Genomic DNA, 18,424 nt, shown 5'->3' with positions numbered 1-18,424 from the left:
TTTCCGTGCTAACAATGTTTACTGCTCTCTCCAGCATACACTCTATGGGTGCAGTATTAAGCATTGCTGGGGTAATATCGCGTTTGCCCATGGCGGTTTCTGCCCCAAATATGAAGACAATATAATTTACCACTCACCGCTGCGAAACACAAATGATGAGAGATGTCACAGGGGTGGCCCGGCCCGGCCTCTGACGGTCCCAGACGGGCACAGACAGACCCACCCTTGGTCCGGGCTACGTCCAGGCTGCATCCCACGCGTGTCCCGCGTCACGGTGGGAGAGGCTGCGCTCTGAGCACATTGGACTCGCCTCCCCCTCACTCGCGGCAGCTGCGGAGTACAGCGGTGCACTCTGGGGATTGCAGTCCACCCCAGACTGTGAAGACGCGGATGGCGGCGTTGCCCCTGGGACCCTCGTCCCACCATGGGTAGTCAGGAGTTGCTGTGTTGTGGTGGCAGGGAGGCACCACGGACACCACGGGCAGGCAAGAGAACACCCGCACCACGGGGGGAGAGGCTGCGTTCTGAGCACGTTAGCCCCGCCTCCCCCTCACTCGCGGCAGCTGCGGAGTACAGCGGTGCACTCTGGGGATTGCAGTCCACCCCAGAGTATGAAGACGCGGATGGCGGCGTTGCCCCTGGGACCCTCGTCCCACCAGGGGTACTCAGGAGTTGCAGTGTTGCGGCGGCGGCAGGGAGGCACCACGGACACCACGGGCAGGCAAGAGAACACCCGCACCGTGGGGGGAGAGGCTGCGCTCTGAGCACGTTAGCCCCGCCTCCCCCTCACTCGCGGCAGCTGCGGAGTACAGCGGTGCACTCTGGGGATTGCAGTCCACCCCAGAGTATGAAGACGCGGATGGCGGCGTTGCCCCTGGGACCCTCGTCCCACCAGGGGTACTCAGGAGTTGCAGTGTTGCGGCGGCGGCAGGGAGGCACCACGGGCAGGCAAGAGAACACCCGCACCGTGGGGGGATAGGCTGCGCTCTGAGCACGTTAGCCCCGCCTCCCCCTCACTCGCAACAGCTGCGGAGTACAGCGGTGCACTCTGGGGATTGCAGTCCACCCCAGAGTATGAAGACGCGGATGGCGGCGTTGCCCCTGGGACCCTCGACCCACCAGGGGTAGTCAGGAGTTGCTGTGTTGCGGCGGCGGCAGGGAGGCACCACGGACACCACGGGCAGGCAAGAGAACACCCGTTTCAGTTAGAATTTTTTTTCTTGAAATCTACAAATTAACGGATTACGGGGGAAGTACGGTAAATCCATACTTATAAATTATAAATAAAACGTTGCATACGCGCGAAAGTGTATTTCTTTGACCCTGATAATAGTGCAACTTGTGAATATTGTGCCTTCTTGTATACATGGCTGAGCAGGGAGCCGGCAGCACAGATAATAAACACAACAAAATGTAACCTGTGCAGAGAGGTGACGGGATCTGAAATATGCGGTCTCTCTCCTTCATTCATATATTAATGGGGAATTTGTCGAAACACAACAAATCAGTAATTGTTATGTCGCTCACTCTGCATGGTGTTACTCAGGCATATGGGGAACAGAGTCAAAAAACACTGAGGTGTATTTACTAAGATGTTGCACCATGTGTAATGCAAATCGACCCAAAATCTTTTTTTTTCCAATTTACTTTCCAGCACATAACTTGTTTTGCGCAGAAAAATCACTTGAAAGTAGCGGCCATGGGGTGGTACTGTGGATATTACCACACACTTGTTTTGCGGTAATGATGAGCGATGGCAGGCAGGGCCGGACTGGGAACCGAAACCAGCCGTGGCAAACTGCTTGGCCGGCCCCCCTGGGGGATGGGGGTGAAGGGGATGCGGCCGGGCAGTTTTTAGGGCCGGTTCTGCCGATTTTGTTACAGGGCGGCAATATTGCGAGCCCCGGTAACAAAAACGGCCCCTCAGGGGCCTAAAACCAGTCCCCACCCTGGCAGCCCACCAAGGAAATGCCCGGTGCCCGCTACGGCCAGTCCGGCCGTGATAGCAGGACTCATCCGGGTACAAGAACATTTCCTTTTGTTGTCCTTACTCTTAAATTACATATATAGCCGACCACCAGGTGTAGCACCTTAGTGGTAACTGCCAGTACCAGCCTCCCCATCCACAGAATGTGCCACAGATCACTGGGATCGATATCTGCGCATGGAACCCCACTGACAGGCACATACCACAGGTCACAACACCTGTGTGGAAACCTAGATTTCCAAACTGAGAGAAGGGAAGAGAGAGAGGGGGGCGAGAAGTAAAGAGCAATTCTTTGATTTCTGGAGGAAGCACTCAAGTGTGTGATCCTCGTCACATTGGGCTGTTCCCACTCACACCCAGCTGTAAATCAAGCCCAGGCTGGACGAGAGAGGGCGGCAGAGAGAGAAGGACATGGAGGGCGCTGTGTTCTACAAGTAGAGTGCTGGACAAACACAGCCATCGCGAGTTACCGCTAGATCCCAAGAAAAGAGAAGGGGCCAAGAGGGAGAGAGTCCATTATAAAGAGCAGCCCTGCTCGTCTGCAGTGTTAAAATAAAACACAACACATCAGTAAAGCCAAAGGTTTATCAGGCATTTAGTTCAGAACTACAGACAGGACAGCAAATTATCAAGGAAGAATTGTCGATTCAAGTGTCCTTAAAAATGTGTGCTGTTTTATTCAGCTTGTATAAACTTTTCTCTCAATGCAAGTCTATGGAGCATAAACATATGACAGAAACTTGTCACGTCGCAGGTTCTTCTCAGAGAGACAATGCGAGCACTATATACAAACACATGAACACAGGGCTGCTTTGCCACGAGGTGCAGGAAATGTGCACATGTACTACCTCAAATGAAGCGGCTTCTAGGCCGACTGGAGTGACGACACTTGAGGAGGCATACTGAGGCTCAAAGGCGCTTAAGAAACGCAGATTCATTTGAAAGAAAATGGCACCCACATTTGATGTTAAAATATATCAGTGTACGTTGTGATATACAGGTGCAGCGGGCATCAATGTTAAAGCGATAGGACTATACGATTATGTTTTCACAACACCCACTGTGGTATATCTGCCCTATTCGGTGTACCCTCGGTGTCCCCTAGGGGGTGGGCTTGCAGCCGGCTCCACTACAACCAGGGTTGATGCCACCACACAAGGTGGCTGCAGTGTCGGGTGGAGGCCGCTCCACGAATGATTCATTCAATGTAACTATGGGCTGGAAGGAACTTCAGATCCACCAGCGCGACTCCTACCACAGATCCCAATCTTCCACACGCCCTGGTGGTACTCAGTTGTTGTTCCATCTTGTCGGACAATCGCCAGCTTTATCCGCGCTCCAGCAGCTTCGTTGGACTTCATGTGTTGGATGGGAAGCAACGGGCTGAAACTGGACCCTGGTCATACTGAGACTTTGGTTCCTGGTAGGAGCGTGGGATCGCTGAGAGCCGTGAGTGCGGCCGAGTGAGCTGGACCAGTCATCCTCCCCGCGCCTATCCTAAAGTTATCTTTGGCGTGTAACTTCCTTGCCCTGGCTAGAGTGGTGGTCTCTGCCTGGCTTCGGCGCAAGCCTTAGCCAACCAGAGATCCCATTTCTAACACCGGGAGTCTGAATAGATCCAGAGCACCAGGCTCCTCCTCTGGTACACTCCAGACGCAAGCTCTCCAGATGATCCTCCCTTTGTGGTCTCCTGAGGGCATCGGTCCCCTCTTCACTGATTGGTGCCCATCTCAGGTACTAGAAGTCAGTAGATCCATGCATACATGTTCCAGCTCTTGGAGGCCGGTTCTGAAATCCCAGGTGGACGCTGAAGCCTCTGTCACTTTGCCCAGCTCCCAGAGATTACCTGCAGCAGGCACAGGGGGTCTGAAGAGAGGGGAAGAGAGAGGGAGGGAGGGGAAGGTAGAGAAGGCAGCCAGAAAGCGAGAAGAGAGGGGAGAGAGCAGAGGGAATCGATGAAGGGAAAGAGAGAGATTGCATGAGCGCTTGGGACCCCAGCCCGGCCTTGATCTCCAGAGGGAGAGCTGATCACAGAGCCTTATTCCACCCACTGCTTTCCCTTGACACCAGGCCCACCGAGTGTCACTTTGCTTTTAGAAAGAAGCTGAAAACTTTACTATAGAATAATTGACCCTGTTTGGCTGCTTCTCTGTTTCCTTGCCACTGCAGAGATTTTTAGGCGAAATAAACACCGTACAACACTACCTTACCTCTTCGGGCCCTTTGCGACAATTATTACTAACTGAGAGGCGTAGAACCTCAAAGACAACCCCCGACAATCAGCATACCAGACCCCTGCCACCCTCCACACCTCCTGCTTCTGTTGTACCTGTGGCTCCTGACCGTCCTCTGGCTCCTGAGTGACAGGAAACATGCAACGCCAAACACATCCACCTCATCCAGAGCTATCGTCCTTGGCGTAGAGACCATAAGAGAAGGTTCCAACCAAGGAAATCTACTAGGAACCAGGACACATCGGGGCAGGCCAATGCGACCAGACACTGGCCCCACCCTCCGCTGCGGATGGAAAATCCTCTGGGGGGTGGCTATTAAAATTGACCACCATTTGGGAAGCCGACATCTCCAATGAGTGGGTCTTCGATCACCTAAGAAAGGGAAATTTAATAGAATTCAAAGCAATACCTTCAAAATCAGGATTAATTCCCACAGTTATTCCAGTGCAAAGGTGTCCTCAGGGGACAGTGATACACAATGTGCCTGCCCAGAGAGCCATCATATCTGTTCCTCTGATGGAAATGGAAGAAGAGACATCCTCAAGAGGACTTCTGGTTAGAACAGTCTCTGGCGATTCCAGGCCGGACTCACCTCAGAGATGTGAACCTGCGGATCCGAGCCATCCATCGCCGGAAGCTGCCTTTACAGCAAGCGATGCCAAGGCTGTCACGAAAGGAAATGACCAGCCATAAAGTGCATGACTTGAACACCATAGTTCATTAAAACACAGTTTAAATATATAGAGCACGATTTGTTTCGTTAAAACCATTCTGCTTATTACATGCACTGGCGGGTAACCCTCACCAACATGTAGCATGAAGCCTCCCTGCCCAACTCGATAGTCAAAGTCCCTTACTGAAGTGAGGCCAGTGGTTGCACGAGGGAACCTTCTCTCAACTGTACATTTCCACGATGCAGCCTGCATGTGCCGATGCACTTGAACCCTCTGAGAGGAGCAGTGGGGCCGAAGTCACAGTTTGAGGCAACTTTATGCTGCGCAAGTGTGGGAACAACGTCAACAGCCCGAAGGGGAAGGGCAACGCGTGCTGCCGCAGTTGTGTTTTTGTGCTATTTGTTGTAGTGTGAAGTGAGTCCTTGCATACCTGCTAAAATACAGCGCTAGAGCGCCACAAGACCAGCTTGCATTGCACATAATTACCCAAAAAGAAATTGCACAAATGTTGCAGAACCCTAATAACAGCTGTCCGAGAGAAGGGAAGAGGGGAATACGAATCCCAACATGTGCCTAAGACACCAGCCCTGGATCAGCAGGATCTCAACAACTATCGCCCTATTTCACGACTCCCAATTCAATCAAAACCGGTTGAGGCAATAATGAATTCACAGCTCGCCGCTGTTTTGGAAGTTAATGGCCTTTTAGATAACACACAATGTGGCTTCCAAAATGGTTTTACTATGGAGTTACCTCGCCGCCAAGACCTGGTACACCCTACCTACCCACCTATGTCAGACTGAAGACCTACTCGCCTTCAGAAAACGCCTCAAGACCTGGCTCTTCGAGCAGAAGCGGCGCCCCCCCCCCCCTCCCCCCTCAGCGCCTTGAGACCCTCACGGGTATGTAGCGCGCTTTACAAATCCCCTGATTGATTGATTGAATGATTAGCACTTATGCTCACAACCGAAGAGATGAGGGGTGCAGCGGATAAAGGGGGTAATGCGGCCCTCATCCTGTTAGATCTATCTGCGGCCGGTGATACGGTCAATCATGACCCTTTGATCTCTCGGTTACAGAGCCTGGGGATCCAGGGTGTTGCCCTCAATCTTTTGAGATGATTCCCTGCCCTCCACATTCAGTCTCCTACAAGGGTTTCCTAACGGAACCCTTTACGCTGCCTTGTGGGGTTCCACAGGGGGCATCTTTGAGCCCAACATTGCTAAATCTGTACATCACCCTCCCCCCGACAGCATTAATCAAATCTTTCAGGATGTTGTTAGTCTCTTACGCTGATGACACCCAAATAGAGATTTCCCTATTTGACCCAGAGGTGGATAAGACCCTTTTGTAGCTGCATGAGTGCAGTGGGCCGGTGGATGGTTCAAAATTGTCTAAAACGTAACTCATCAAAGAACAAAGTTTTTCTGTTTGGCAAAAATCCAACATTCTGGTTCCCGGACTGGTGGTTTGAGTAACTCACCACTCTTCCATCGACAATCCAGAAGGTAAAAAATCTGGGTGTGTTGCTAGACAACCGATTATCACACAAATCACAAGTGAATAGAGTCACTTTGGATTCCTTCTTTGCTTTTTCTTCGGTCAAGAAAATCGCTCAGGTCCTACCTTTTGATTTGATACAGACCATAAAGACTGTTATTATTGCACTAGTTCTATCCAGCTATTGCAATGGTCTGTACCATAAGTGTAGTAATCAGGGACCACGCTGGAGATATTAAGTCAACGTAGGTTTATTCTGGTAGCAGGTAAGCAGGTAGAACAAATCCAAGCATAATGCCACAGCAACCCCACCGGGAGCAGCCTGCGAGCTGCTCGGTCCCATCCATCCACTGTCATCCCTCATTCAGTCACCCAAGCCTTGCACTCAGGGCGCACACACCAAACATTCCACTCAGGGCCCACACACCAAACATTCCACTCAGGGCCCACACACCAAACATTCCACTCAGGGCCCACACACCAAACATTCCACTCACGGCCCACACAGCAAACATTCCACTCAGGGCCCACACACCAAACATTCCACTCAGGGCCCACACACCAAACATTCCACTCACGGCCCACACAGCAAACATTCCACTCAGAACACTCACACAGGCTGAGCAGCCAGGGACAGGGAAACATGGGAGAGGCATCAGGATACTGCAGAAACCTACCGAGAAAATCCCTGAGTAAACTTCAAGTTTTACAAAACGCGGCGGCTCGTACGCTGATGAAGGTCACTAGATATAGTTCAGCCTCTGAAGCCATAAATAAATTGCACGGTCTACCGGTAAGGAAACAGATAGCCTTTAAAGGCCTTTGACCGGCCTACAAAGCCTTGGCCCCGTGTATCTCAAAGATAGATTCAGATGGTACCCTTTAGGAAGGAATCTTCACTTCAGCTCAGCAAGAGATCTGAAGTTCCTACTCGCAGACTGGCTACCGGGGGAGACAGGAGCCTTGGAAGCCGCACAGCCCGGAACTGGAACCGGGGGCCTATGGAGTTAAAAATGGCCCCTCTCTACTGAAGTTTAGGTAAGATTTTAAAACCTGGCTTTTCAGGCATGATTAGTGTCTCCATTTTCCTATCGTTTTACTCATTTTGAGCAGCGCCAAGACGCCCCCAGGCATTTGTGCTTCATAAATAATAAACAAATCAAATCAACAGCTCTTGTGCAGAGATGAAAAGCCCAAGGAAAGGGGATGCACCCTTAGTGACAGGAGGCCCGCTGCCAGGAGACTGACCTCAGGACTGATGAGAGGAGATACACCCATAGTGACAGGAGGACCGCTGCCAGGAGACTGACCTCAGGACTGATGAGAGGAGATACACCCTTAGTGACAGGAGGACCGCTGCCAGGACACTGACCTCAGGACTGATGATAGGAGATACACCCATAGTGACAGGAGGACCGCTGCCAGGACACTGACCTCAGGACTGATGAGAGGAGATACACCCTTAGTGACAGGAGGCCCGCTGCCAGGAGACTGACCTCAGGACTGATGAGAGGAGATACACCCATAGTGACAGGAGGACCGCTGCCAGGAGACTGACCTCAGGACTGATGAGAGGAGATACACCCATAGTGACAGGAGGACCGCTGCCAGGACACTGACCTCAGGACTGATGATAGGAGATACACCCATAGTGACAGGAGGACCGCTGCCAGGAGACTGACCTCAGGACTGATGATAGGAGATACACCCTTAGTGACAGGAGGCCCGCTGCCAGGACACTGACCTCAGGACTGATGATAGGAGATACACCCATAGTGACAGGAGGACCGCTGCCAGGACACTGACCTCAGGACTGATGATAGGAGATACACCCATAGTGACAGGAGGCCCGCTGCCAGGACACTGACCTCAGGACTGATGAGAGGAGATACACCCTTAGTGACAGGAGGCCCGCTGCCAGGAGACTGACCTCAGGACTGATGAGAGGAGATACACCCATAGTGACAGGAGGACCGCTGCCAGGAGACTGACCTCAGGACTGATGAGAGGAGATACACCCATAGTGACAGGAGGACCGCTGCCAGGACACTGACCTCAGGACTGATGATAGGAGATACACCCATAGTGACAGGAGGACCGCTGCCAGGAGACTGACCTCAGGACTGATGATAGGAGATACACCCTTAGTGACAGGAGGCCCGCTGCCAGGACACTGACCTCAGGACTGATGATAGGAGATACACCCATAGTGACAGGAGGACCGCTGCCAGGAGACTGACATCAGGACTGATGATAGGAGATACACCCACAGTGACAGGAGGACCGCTGCCAGGAGACTGACCTCAGGACTGATGATAGGAGATACACCCTTAGTGACAGGAGGACCGCTGGCAGGACACTGACCTCAGGACTGATGATAGGAGATACACCCATAGTGACAGGAGGACCGCTGCCAGGAGACTGACCTCAGGACTGATGATAGGAGATACACCCATAGTGACAGGAGGCCCGCTGCCAGGACACTGACCTCAGGACTGATGATAGGAGATACACCCATAGTGACAGGAGGACCGCTGCCAGGAGACTGACATCAGGACTGATGATAGGAGATACACCCACAGTGACAGGAGGACCGCTGCCAGGAGACTGACCCCAGGACTGATGATAGGAGATACACCCTTAGTGACAGGAGGACCGCTGCCAGGAGACTGACCTCAGGACTGATGATAGGAGATACACCCATAGTGACAGGAGGACTGCTGGCAGGAGAGTGATTTTGGTCTCAGGACTGATGAGAGGAGATACACCCATAGTGACAGGAGGACCGCTGCCAGGACACTGACCTCAGGACTGATGATAGGAGATACACCCATAGTGACAGGAGGACCGCTGCCAGGACACTGACCTCAGGACTGATGATAGGAGATACACCCATAGTGACAGGAGGACCGCTGCCAGGAGACTGACCTCAGGACTGATGAGAGGAGATACACCCATAGTGACAGGAGGACTGCTGGCAGGAGAGTGACCTCAGGACTGATGATAGGAGATACACCCATAGTGACAGGAGGACCGCTGCCAGGAGACTGACCTCAGGACTGATGATAGGAGATACACCCATAGTGACAGGAGGACCGCTGCCAGGAGACTGACCTCAGGACTGATGATAGGAGATACACCCATAGTGACAGGAGGACCGCTGGCAGGAGAGTCACTTTGGTCTCAGGACTGATGATAGGAGATACACCCATAGTGACAGGAGGACTGCTGGCAGGAGAGTGATTTTGGTCTCAGGACTGATGAGAGGAGATACACCCTTAGTTACAGGCCAACTGCTGGCAGGAGAGTGACTTTGGACTCAGGTCCGAGAAGAGGAGATACACCCTTAGTGATAGGAGACTCGCTGGCAGGAGAGTGACTTTGGACTCAGGCCCGAGGATAGGAGATACACCTTTAGTGACAGGAAGACCGCTGGCAGGAGAGTGACTTTGGTCGCAGGCCAGAGGATAGGAGATACACCCATAGTGACAGGAGGACCGCTGGCAGGAAAGCGACTTTGGACTCATGCCTGAGGATAGGAGATACACCCATAGTGACTGGAGACCTGCTGACAAGAGGGTGACTTTGGACTCAGGCCCAAGGATGGGAGATACACCCATAGTGACAGGAGACCTGCTGACAAGAGGGTGACTTTGGACTCGGGCCCAAGGATAGGAGATACACCTTTAGTGACAGGAGGCTGGCTGGCAGGAGAGTGACTTTGGTCTCATGTCCAAGAAGAGGAGATACACCCTTAATGATAGGAGACCTGCTGGCAGGAGAGTGACTTTGGTCTCAGGCCGGAGGATAGGAGATACACCCTTAGTGACAGGAGGCTGGCTGGCAGGAGAACGACTTTGGACTCACGCCCGAGAAGAGGAGATACTGCCTTAGTGATAGGAGACCTGCTGGCAGGAGAGGGACTTTGGTCTCAGGACAGAGGATAGGAGATACACCCTTAGTGACAGGAGGCCCGCTGGCAGGAGAGTTACTTAGGTCTCAGGTCAGAGAAGAGGAGATACACCCTTTAGTGACAGGAGGCCCGCTGGCAGGAGAGTGACTTTGGTCTCAGGCCTGTGGATAGGAGATACACCCTTAGTGACAGGAGGACCGCTGGCAGGAGAGTGACTTAGGTCTCAGGTCCGAGAAGAGGAGATACACCCTTAGTGACAGGAGGCTGGCTGGCAGGAGAGTGACTTTGGTCTCAGGTCCGAGAAGAGGAGATACACCCTTTAGTGACAGGAGGCCCGCTGGCAGGAGAGTGACTTTGGTCTCAGGTCTGAGAAGAGGAGATACACCCTTTAGTGACAGGAGGCCCGCTGACAGGAAAGTGACTTTGGTCTCAGACCAGAGGATAGGAGATACACCCTTAGTGATAGGAGAGCTGCTGACAGGAGAGTGACTTTGGTCGCAGGCCTGTGGATAGGAGATACACCCTTAGTGACAGGAGGTCCGCTGGCAAGAGAGTGACTTAGGTCTCAGGTTCGAGAAGAGGAGATACACCCTTAGTGACAGGAGGCTGGCTTGCAGGGGAGTGACTTTGGTCTCAGGTCAGAGAAGAGGAGATACACCCTTAGTGACAGGAGGCTGGCTTGCAGGAGAGTGACTTTGGTCTCAGGTCAGAGAAGAGGAGATACACCCTTAGTGACAGGAGAGATGCTGGCAGGAGAGTGACTTTGGTCTCAGGCCGGAGGATATGAGATACACCCTTAGTGACAGGAAGACCACTGGCAGGAGAGTTACTTAGGTCTCAGGTCCGAGAAGAGGAGATACACCCTTAGTGGCAGGAGGCTGGCTTGCAGGAGAGTGACTTTGGTCTCAGGCCTGTGGATAGGAGATACACCCTTAGTGGCAGGAGGCTGGCTTGCAGGAAAGTGACTTTGGTCTCACACCAGAGGATAGGAGATAAACCCTTAGTGACATGAGAGCTGCTGGCAGGAGAGTGACTTTGGTCTCAGGCCGGATGATAGGAGATAAACCCTTAGTGACAGGCGAGCACTGGCAGAGGAATGACCTCAGGCACAAGGACATGGGGATACAGCTCTGTTGTGCCTTTTTTATATTTACTCTTATTCATTGTTGTGGGCCCATAGCTTCCTTATGCCATAGCAGATAGCCACACTTTGTAACAACACTTAAGCGATGAAGAAGGCTTAGTCGTTGGATTCCCTCAGGACCGAAACACGTTGACTCTATCTGTACTTGTATATGAAAAATGTAGGGAAAAGTCATCTTCTTGTTTTTTGACAGCCTGAATAGTTGTATTAGTACATTATGTCATATGTGTCCTTTAGCCATCACATTTTGTACACCTTTTACTTTCACCATCCTCTCTGCTTTTCAGTCTTGTTATTTGTGTTTCTGTTTCTTAATTTTCATTAACCTGCTTTTTACCTGTATTGCAAAATAACATTGTCTGAATAACTTAAATATAGTTACGTATCTTTCACTAAAATCTATTAACTTTATATTTTAATGTTTTCGAAAACATGTGCAAGAAATACAATACACTATTCTTGTTGTTGATGGCATTTGCTTTTCCTATGGATAGGAAAGAAATTGAGAGTTTTGAAATGTTCCATCTTGTCATAGGACTTCATCTTTCAGATCTGAAACTTTTGATCTGTGATATTCCTGCCCATTACTTTCTGGATCTCTGGGAAAGTACTTGGATGTTCTTGTATTTAGCTACATTCACAGGTATTAATAGATGCTGTGCATTTAGCAGGTTATCTATGGCTATATGTTAGATAAATCAGCAGTCGCGTGTCACTAGGGTAGTTGTAGACTTTAAGGGTGAAGGATGCAACCAGAGGGATCAAAAACATCAAACAGGCATTGGGAACTGAGGGGTCCGGCAGCATCACGAGACACCCCAATGGCTTCATTGGTGACCTCTCATTAAAGAGAAGAGATGTCAGTGTAGAAATACGTGGCCAGTGCCGCCCCTGAATGCCTCGGGGGGCGAGGGGGCGACCATGGTCATATGGTCAATGCCAGAACACGTTCGGTGGGGTCACAGCGCAGATAGGGACTAATGATGCCCAACCGCTGTGGTCGATGTCATTTGTCACTGATGTCCTGGGGTCTGTCGTACTCTTGTCTGCAAAGTGGGCCAAATGCAATCCTTTCCACGGAGCAGGGAGAGCAAGCACTCCAAGGCTTGTCAGGGAGGTAGAGTGGGGGGCAAGCGCTCAGAAGTCAACAGTTCACCAATAGGTACAATGTACTTGGACCTTACAGTAAAACAAAACACTGCACAATTCAACCGAAAATGCAACTCCAGAGCTGTAATCTCAGTTACAACCTTCAGTAAGGCACCACACCCCCTCTCATCACACGTTCTTCATTCTGAGAGATCTCTAATGTCTACCACCACCCGTGATCATGCAGACGAAGGCGTTAGTTACGCCCAGGTGCAGTTTACATCTGTTGTACCTGCTGGTTAGATGTGGAGCTCAGCAGTTCTCACTCCAGATGCTCATCAATCTATTGCTAAGAAGGTGCTCATTGAACCTATGACGCTGGCCATGTTTCAATCCTCCTCGCTTCAGCGTCTGGATCTCCACCTTCCCGCCATAGGAATGAGGCAATACGGGTCCACTGTGCAGGAAGCCCATGTCCATCCTCCATCTTGTGCTGAGCTGAGCCAGGTGCATCCAGGAGGAATCACACTGCTCTCAGTGCTCAGCCCCTCACAGCCTGCAGAGTCCTGCTGCCTTACAGGTGCTGTATGGTCACTGTACATAACCGCACTCCACACGCACCTGAAACATCAGCGCAAGATGCTGGCCTTCGCATCACAGCACCTTTGCATAAGAGGAGCCAGTAGGCTTGTACTCTGCAAAGTGCTAATCCACACAACAGAGAGCACTGTCAATCAATCAATCAATCAATCAGTATTTGTATAGCATGGCTAATCACCAGTGAGCGTATCCAGGGGCGCAGCACCACCACTTTGTGTGAGTGTGATGCACCCGGGGCATGGGCAGTAGTCAGCTGCCCTCTATGTGGGCAGATGTAGTGCGCTCCTCCATGTCACAGACCTCACATTACCAGGGGCAGGCATCGGCGTCTGCACACAGGCTGGCGTACTGTGCCACTAGGGCCAACACAAGAAGCAGGATGACGGTTTAGCATGCACTAGGGCACTCAGGGCAGGGGTGCATGCCTGCTTATCATGCAGGGGATACTCCAATCCCAAGAGTCAACCCTATCAGCATCAGTAGACAAGCCAAGACTGGCCAAGGCATAGGTATCCCTGAGAGGCTTTCCACATTAAGATATCTGTGGTTGGCTGGCAAGGCCATCTAGGGTTTAACCTCTTCAATATGTAAAGGCCCAGAACAGAGACCAAGATGAATGTGGAATCCCCTCAAGAGTAAAACTGAAGTCTAGGGACAGGTGACATCAAACTGCCTGAGGTGCATCTGCCTGGAACCTCAAGAAGCAGACGCGTGAACATCCCCCCTGGACTTGACATCACTCCTGCCTTGAACACTGGTCTTCTGAGATGGTTTTGTACAGTGTCATTCATATTACAATTATGGAAATTGCATTAGTGATGTACAATTGAAAAGGGCTGACTCAGAATAGTATAATTTTAAGTGTGTTTATACATTGTTTTTCTTACAGATGCGTTGGTCTGTACTTGCAGAGCACCCCTATCTTGGCAGGGTATTGCTAGTGGCGTATACATGGGTGCAGCATTCCTCGGGGCAATATTGGCTGTGCTGTCTGTGTGTGTCTGTGTGTGTGTGTGTGCGTCAGTGCATGTGTGCGTGCGTGCGTGGGTGTGTGGGTGTGTGTGTGCGTGTATGGGTGTGTGTGTGGGTGGGTGTGGGTGTGCGTGCGCGTGCGTGCGGGTGTGTGGGTGTGTGTGGGTGTAGGCTTGCCCGTGCGTGTGTGTGTGAAGTGTTGCAGATGTTAGTCGTCTTTGCGATTAGAAGGCCTGATTTAAAAAGGTAACTCGCACTTTTGAGTAAGTTTACAGTTCTGGATAAGTTTACTGCTTTTCAGTATTCACAGACTCTGAGTGACAGGTATTAGTAATAGAAACCTAAAACTAAGGGCTCCACAGGATTATATCGTCCACGCTTCCCCCAGGGTTGGAGGTAGCTTGACCGGTAATGATGATCCCTTTGTACGGAAGAATACCCCTCCCGTGTCGCGGGATCGTCCTTCCTCAATCTGTGCCCCGATTGAAACCCCTCCCCCACCTCGATTAGTGTACATGCAGATCCCATAAAACAGTTCCCTAGCCGTGGCAAAGTGCCCAGGAAGAAACCTAATAATCCAGAATTGGGTAAGGTTCATGGCCCTCCCCCACGGAAAATAAGACGTAAGGTGGGGGTGAGCAAGGTCAAACCCAAGTCAAGTTACTCTGAGTTTGGGAAACATATAATGACCAAAAGCGACCCAGTGTTAGCGGTTGCCTTCGGTAGTCTGCCTGAATCGGCCCCATCTTTTGCCCCTGTTGGCCTTGATTCAATTGTTAATGGACTTGAGGCATCGTCTAACTCTGTTGAACCGTCGCAGCAGGCGGTACTCTCCCATTTTTTTAGACTCCCTGAGAGTCTTGGTTAGTTCCCTCATCTCCCCTATTATCGAGACCTTGACGAGGGTGGAGCAGAGATTGTTGGACATTGAATCTATACTAAAAAGTAAGGGTAACCCGGCTAAAGCTCAGCCATATAGGGCCGTCCCTCCCTCCCCTCCTATTTCCCTTTCTACTATTAATCTACCTAAGGACATCCCCCAATCTAGTGCAGTTATCCCTCAGTCATCTAACTTGAGAGAGCCAAACCATCACAGGCAGGTGCCTCTCATTACTGATAAAACAGCGGTCGCAAAACCTGTTAGTGACTCTGTGGGGGGGAATTCATTGGCACCCCTAGGGAATATTCGGGAGGTGTGGGGGAGTAATGGCCATAAAGGGGTTCTGGGGAACCTTGGGCCGCAGGTAGAACTACCCCCAGAAGCTGTTCCCCTGGTGGTTGTCCTGACGGGTGTGCCCATCTTGGCTGCTAATAAGAGGGAAAGTTTTACCCAGTTGAAAAATAAAACCATTCACTGGTTAAGTACATATAGACCGATTTATAAGAGCATCAATGGCGAGATACTCCACGTTAGGCGTCTCCCCTGGCTTGGAGGTAGACCTAAAGATATTAAGGGGGATATAGTGGTGATCAACTTTAGAGATCCAGTTGCAGTTATTCATATATTAAACTGCCCAATGGGATATGGTACTAACTGCATTAACCCAAGAGCCCTGACATATTTCTATCCTAGATCACTGGTATTTCCCCCATCCAACACAAGTGATTATGCTCCTCTTTACCCACTCCTTCCCCCGGGACCTTTTACTGGCCATACAGCATCAGATTCGCAGGGGTGGAACATTGTTCCCCCCAGATCCAATAGCACAATTATCCGAAGATTGGATCATTTGAGACCCTTCACCCCCCTGGAGATAGGGAATAGGTTCGAGGTGTTTTCCGGCATGGACGAGTGCGACTGAAGTTTACAGTACATGCCGGGTTCTTCGGGCTGTTCAGTTGCAGCTAGTTTAGAGGGAAATAGCCCAGAGGTTCCTGGAGCGGTCACGGGTTCTGTTAGTGTAAATAAGGCTACACTGCCATATCCCAGTTTTGACTCCCTTAGTGCCCTAACTCTCACCCATGATCCGCCATTAGGGTCCAGAGTAGATGGTTGTCAACTTTTAAACTCACCAATTCCACTCGCAGTTACCATCGACCCTATTTCTAGTGGGATGGTAGGTATTGAGGGGGTCAGTTCGGTTGGGCATATTGGTGACAAGGAGGTCATCCATCTGATCTCATGGAATGTGGCCGGATTAAAAAAAAAAGATAGAGCTCCCAGAATGGAACAACTTTATTGAAAAGTTTGATGTTTGTTTGTTCCAAGAAACATGGTGCATGTCCCCTGTACATAAATCTGGCTACGCAACTTTTTGGCAGCCCGCTTATAGTTGCGGGAAGGGCAGACCTGCAGGTGGTTTACACGTTTGGATAAAAATAGAACTAAATTGGGTGGTTTCTACACATGAATCTGCCTCCAGAGACATCCAACATCTTTCATTTGCAGGCTGTAAGAAGGACAGTAGGATTGACCTATTTAACATCTATTCTAGAGGGTCCCCGGGAGATAATATTCCGTCCACCTTTACTCTTTTAGAACAGGCTTTGGCCAATTGCCCCCCTACTTCTAAACTTTTTGTGGGTGGGGATTTTAATTGTACTTTTGAACCTCTTAGTGGTGATGATCCCCTGGGCACGGAAGATGAGGACTCTAGATGGTCTATCCCTCCCCTGTCATTAGCCCCGATTAAAAAATGGTCTCCAAGGCTATCCAGATAAATGCCCTTACGGTGGAATATAAATTAAGAGCTTTAAATGGCAGGTCACCTTCTGACCGAGACGGTGCTATGACTTTTAATAGACTAAGCGGACCTTCCAGAATTGATTATATTCTACTGGATGTTACACTCTGGCGAGATTTAATAGACATGGAGGTGGTTCCCTCACAGGATAGTGATCACAACCCTCTATGTATGAAGATACAATGGTCCAATTGTAATGGTGGTTCGAGAAGTGCCCCATTGAGGTTAACCAAAGAAGTGATCCCTTATAATGGTAACCGCAGGTTGAAATGGGATAAGGTTCACCTACAGACTGAGAACCTGGCAAGGATCAGGGTGCACATTGAAGAGATGACGTTGGAGTTGGCGGGTCTCGATTCGGTTTTAGAGAGTACCCAGGTGACATCCCTTGCCATGGTCTACAAAAACGCCATTGAGGAAGTAGGTAAATACTTCCTATCTCAGGGTAAATGTGGCAGACTGAACAATATATTGCCCAAATCTAGTAATCCTTTGTACTCCGCTCAGTGCAAGGCAATAAGGAAGGAGTTAACCGTTGCCTTGCGAAATAAAAACCAACCTCTAGTCAGATCAGTGAGGAAGGAGTATGCGAAGGAAATGGCCCGGGCTAAAAGAGATTGGGAGGAACAGCATTGGCAGGACCTCAAATGTGCATCTAGCAGAAGGAATGCTTTTCTGTTCTGGAAATTGATTAACAATGCAAGGCAGCGTACCAAGCCAGTTTTAGTTAATCACATAACTAGTCTTCAATGGCATTCCCATTTCTCCGCCTTGTATGGCGTACAGGACACGACCTGCCCCTCTCCTCCTGAGATAGTTAGCAAGGCCTCCCCTATACCATTGCTCGAAGACCCATTTTTGGCTTCTGAGGTAATGGTGGCTATTAGACACCTTACCCCGAGGAAGGCTGCTAGCCCTGATGGCATTCCGGGGGACCTCCTTTTGGAGGAACCCGCAGCCTGGGTCACACTTATTGCCCTGATAATGAATATGATCTCTAGGGGACATCCAGTCCCTGATTCATGGAAGGGTGCTGAGGTTATAACTGTGTTTAAAAAGGGTGCTAGAGACGACCCTGCCAATTACAGACCGATCAGTTTGATCGATGTAATCCAGAAAGTGGTTGGCAGGGTCATCATCATGCGGGTGGGTGCCTGGATGGAAGAGGAGCATGTTCTGTCTCACTTTCAAGCCGGCTTTCGCCAAAGGGTGGGCACGATGGACCAGGTCTTCCGCTTTTTTGCGATCTATTGGAAGTCTGTGACCATCAATAAGGGTAGTCTCTACCTGGCTTTCATAGACCTCAGGATGGCGTTTGACCTGGTTCCTCGAACAAGGCTATGGGATGTTTTGAGGAAGATGGGCTTCCCTGGTCCACTTCTGGACTTTATTGTTAAGCTCCATGAGGGGAATTATGCGAGGATCAGATGGGGCTCTCAGGGACAACTGACTGAGAGGGTGCCCGTGAGGAGGGGAGTTCGCCAGGGATGTGTCATGGCACCTACCCTATTCTCTCTTTTTGGGAACGGGGTGGTGGACCATCTAAGAGAGGTATCGGCTGACGCCCCATCCCTGGCAGGGGAAAAAACACCTACCCTACTCTTTGCAGATGACACCATTCTGATCT

General features: G+C 50.6%; 1 protein-coding gene and 1 long non-coding RNA gene across 2 annotated transcripts in view; one reads left to right on the top strand and one right to left on the bottom strand.

Moving 5' to 3' along the window:
• LOC146822327 (uncharacterized) overlaps positions 1-947 on the bottom strand; it is a 110,346-nt gene extending 109,399 nt beyond the window's left edge. The window contains exon 1 of the long non-coding RNA XR_014963258.1: positions 138-947. This is a non-coding gene — a long non-coding RNA (uncharacterized LOC146822327). The remainder of the gene's footprint in view (positions 1-137) is intronic.
• LOC146822326 (WAP four-disulfide core domain protein 18-like) overlaps positions 1-18,424 on the top strand; it is a 58,775-nt gene that overhangs the window by 16,739 nt on the left and 23,612 nt on the right. The gene's annotated exons all lie outside the window — the stretch shown is intronic.

The sequence above is a fragment of the Triturus cristatus genome, chromosome 6, assembly GCF_964204655.1.
Source record: "Triturus cristatus chromosome 6, aTriCri1.1, whole genome shotgun sequence".
Classification (NCBI taxonomy): Eukaryota; Metazoa; Chordata; class Amphibia; order Caudata; family Salamandridae; genus Triturus; species Triturus cristatus.
This window is presented reverse-complemented; position numbering and strand designations above follow the sequence as displayed.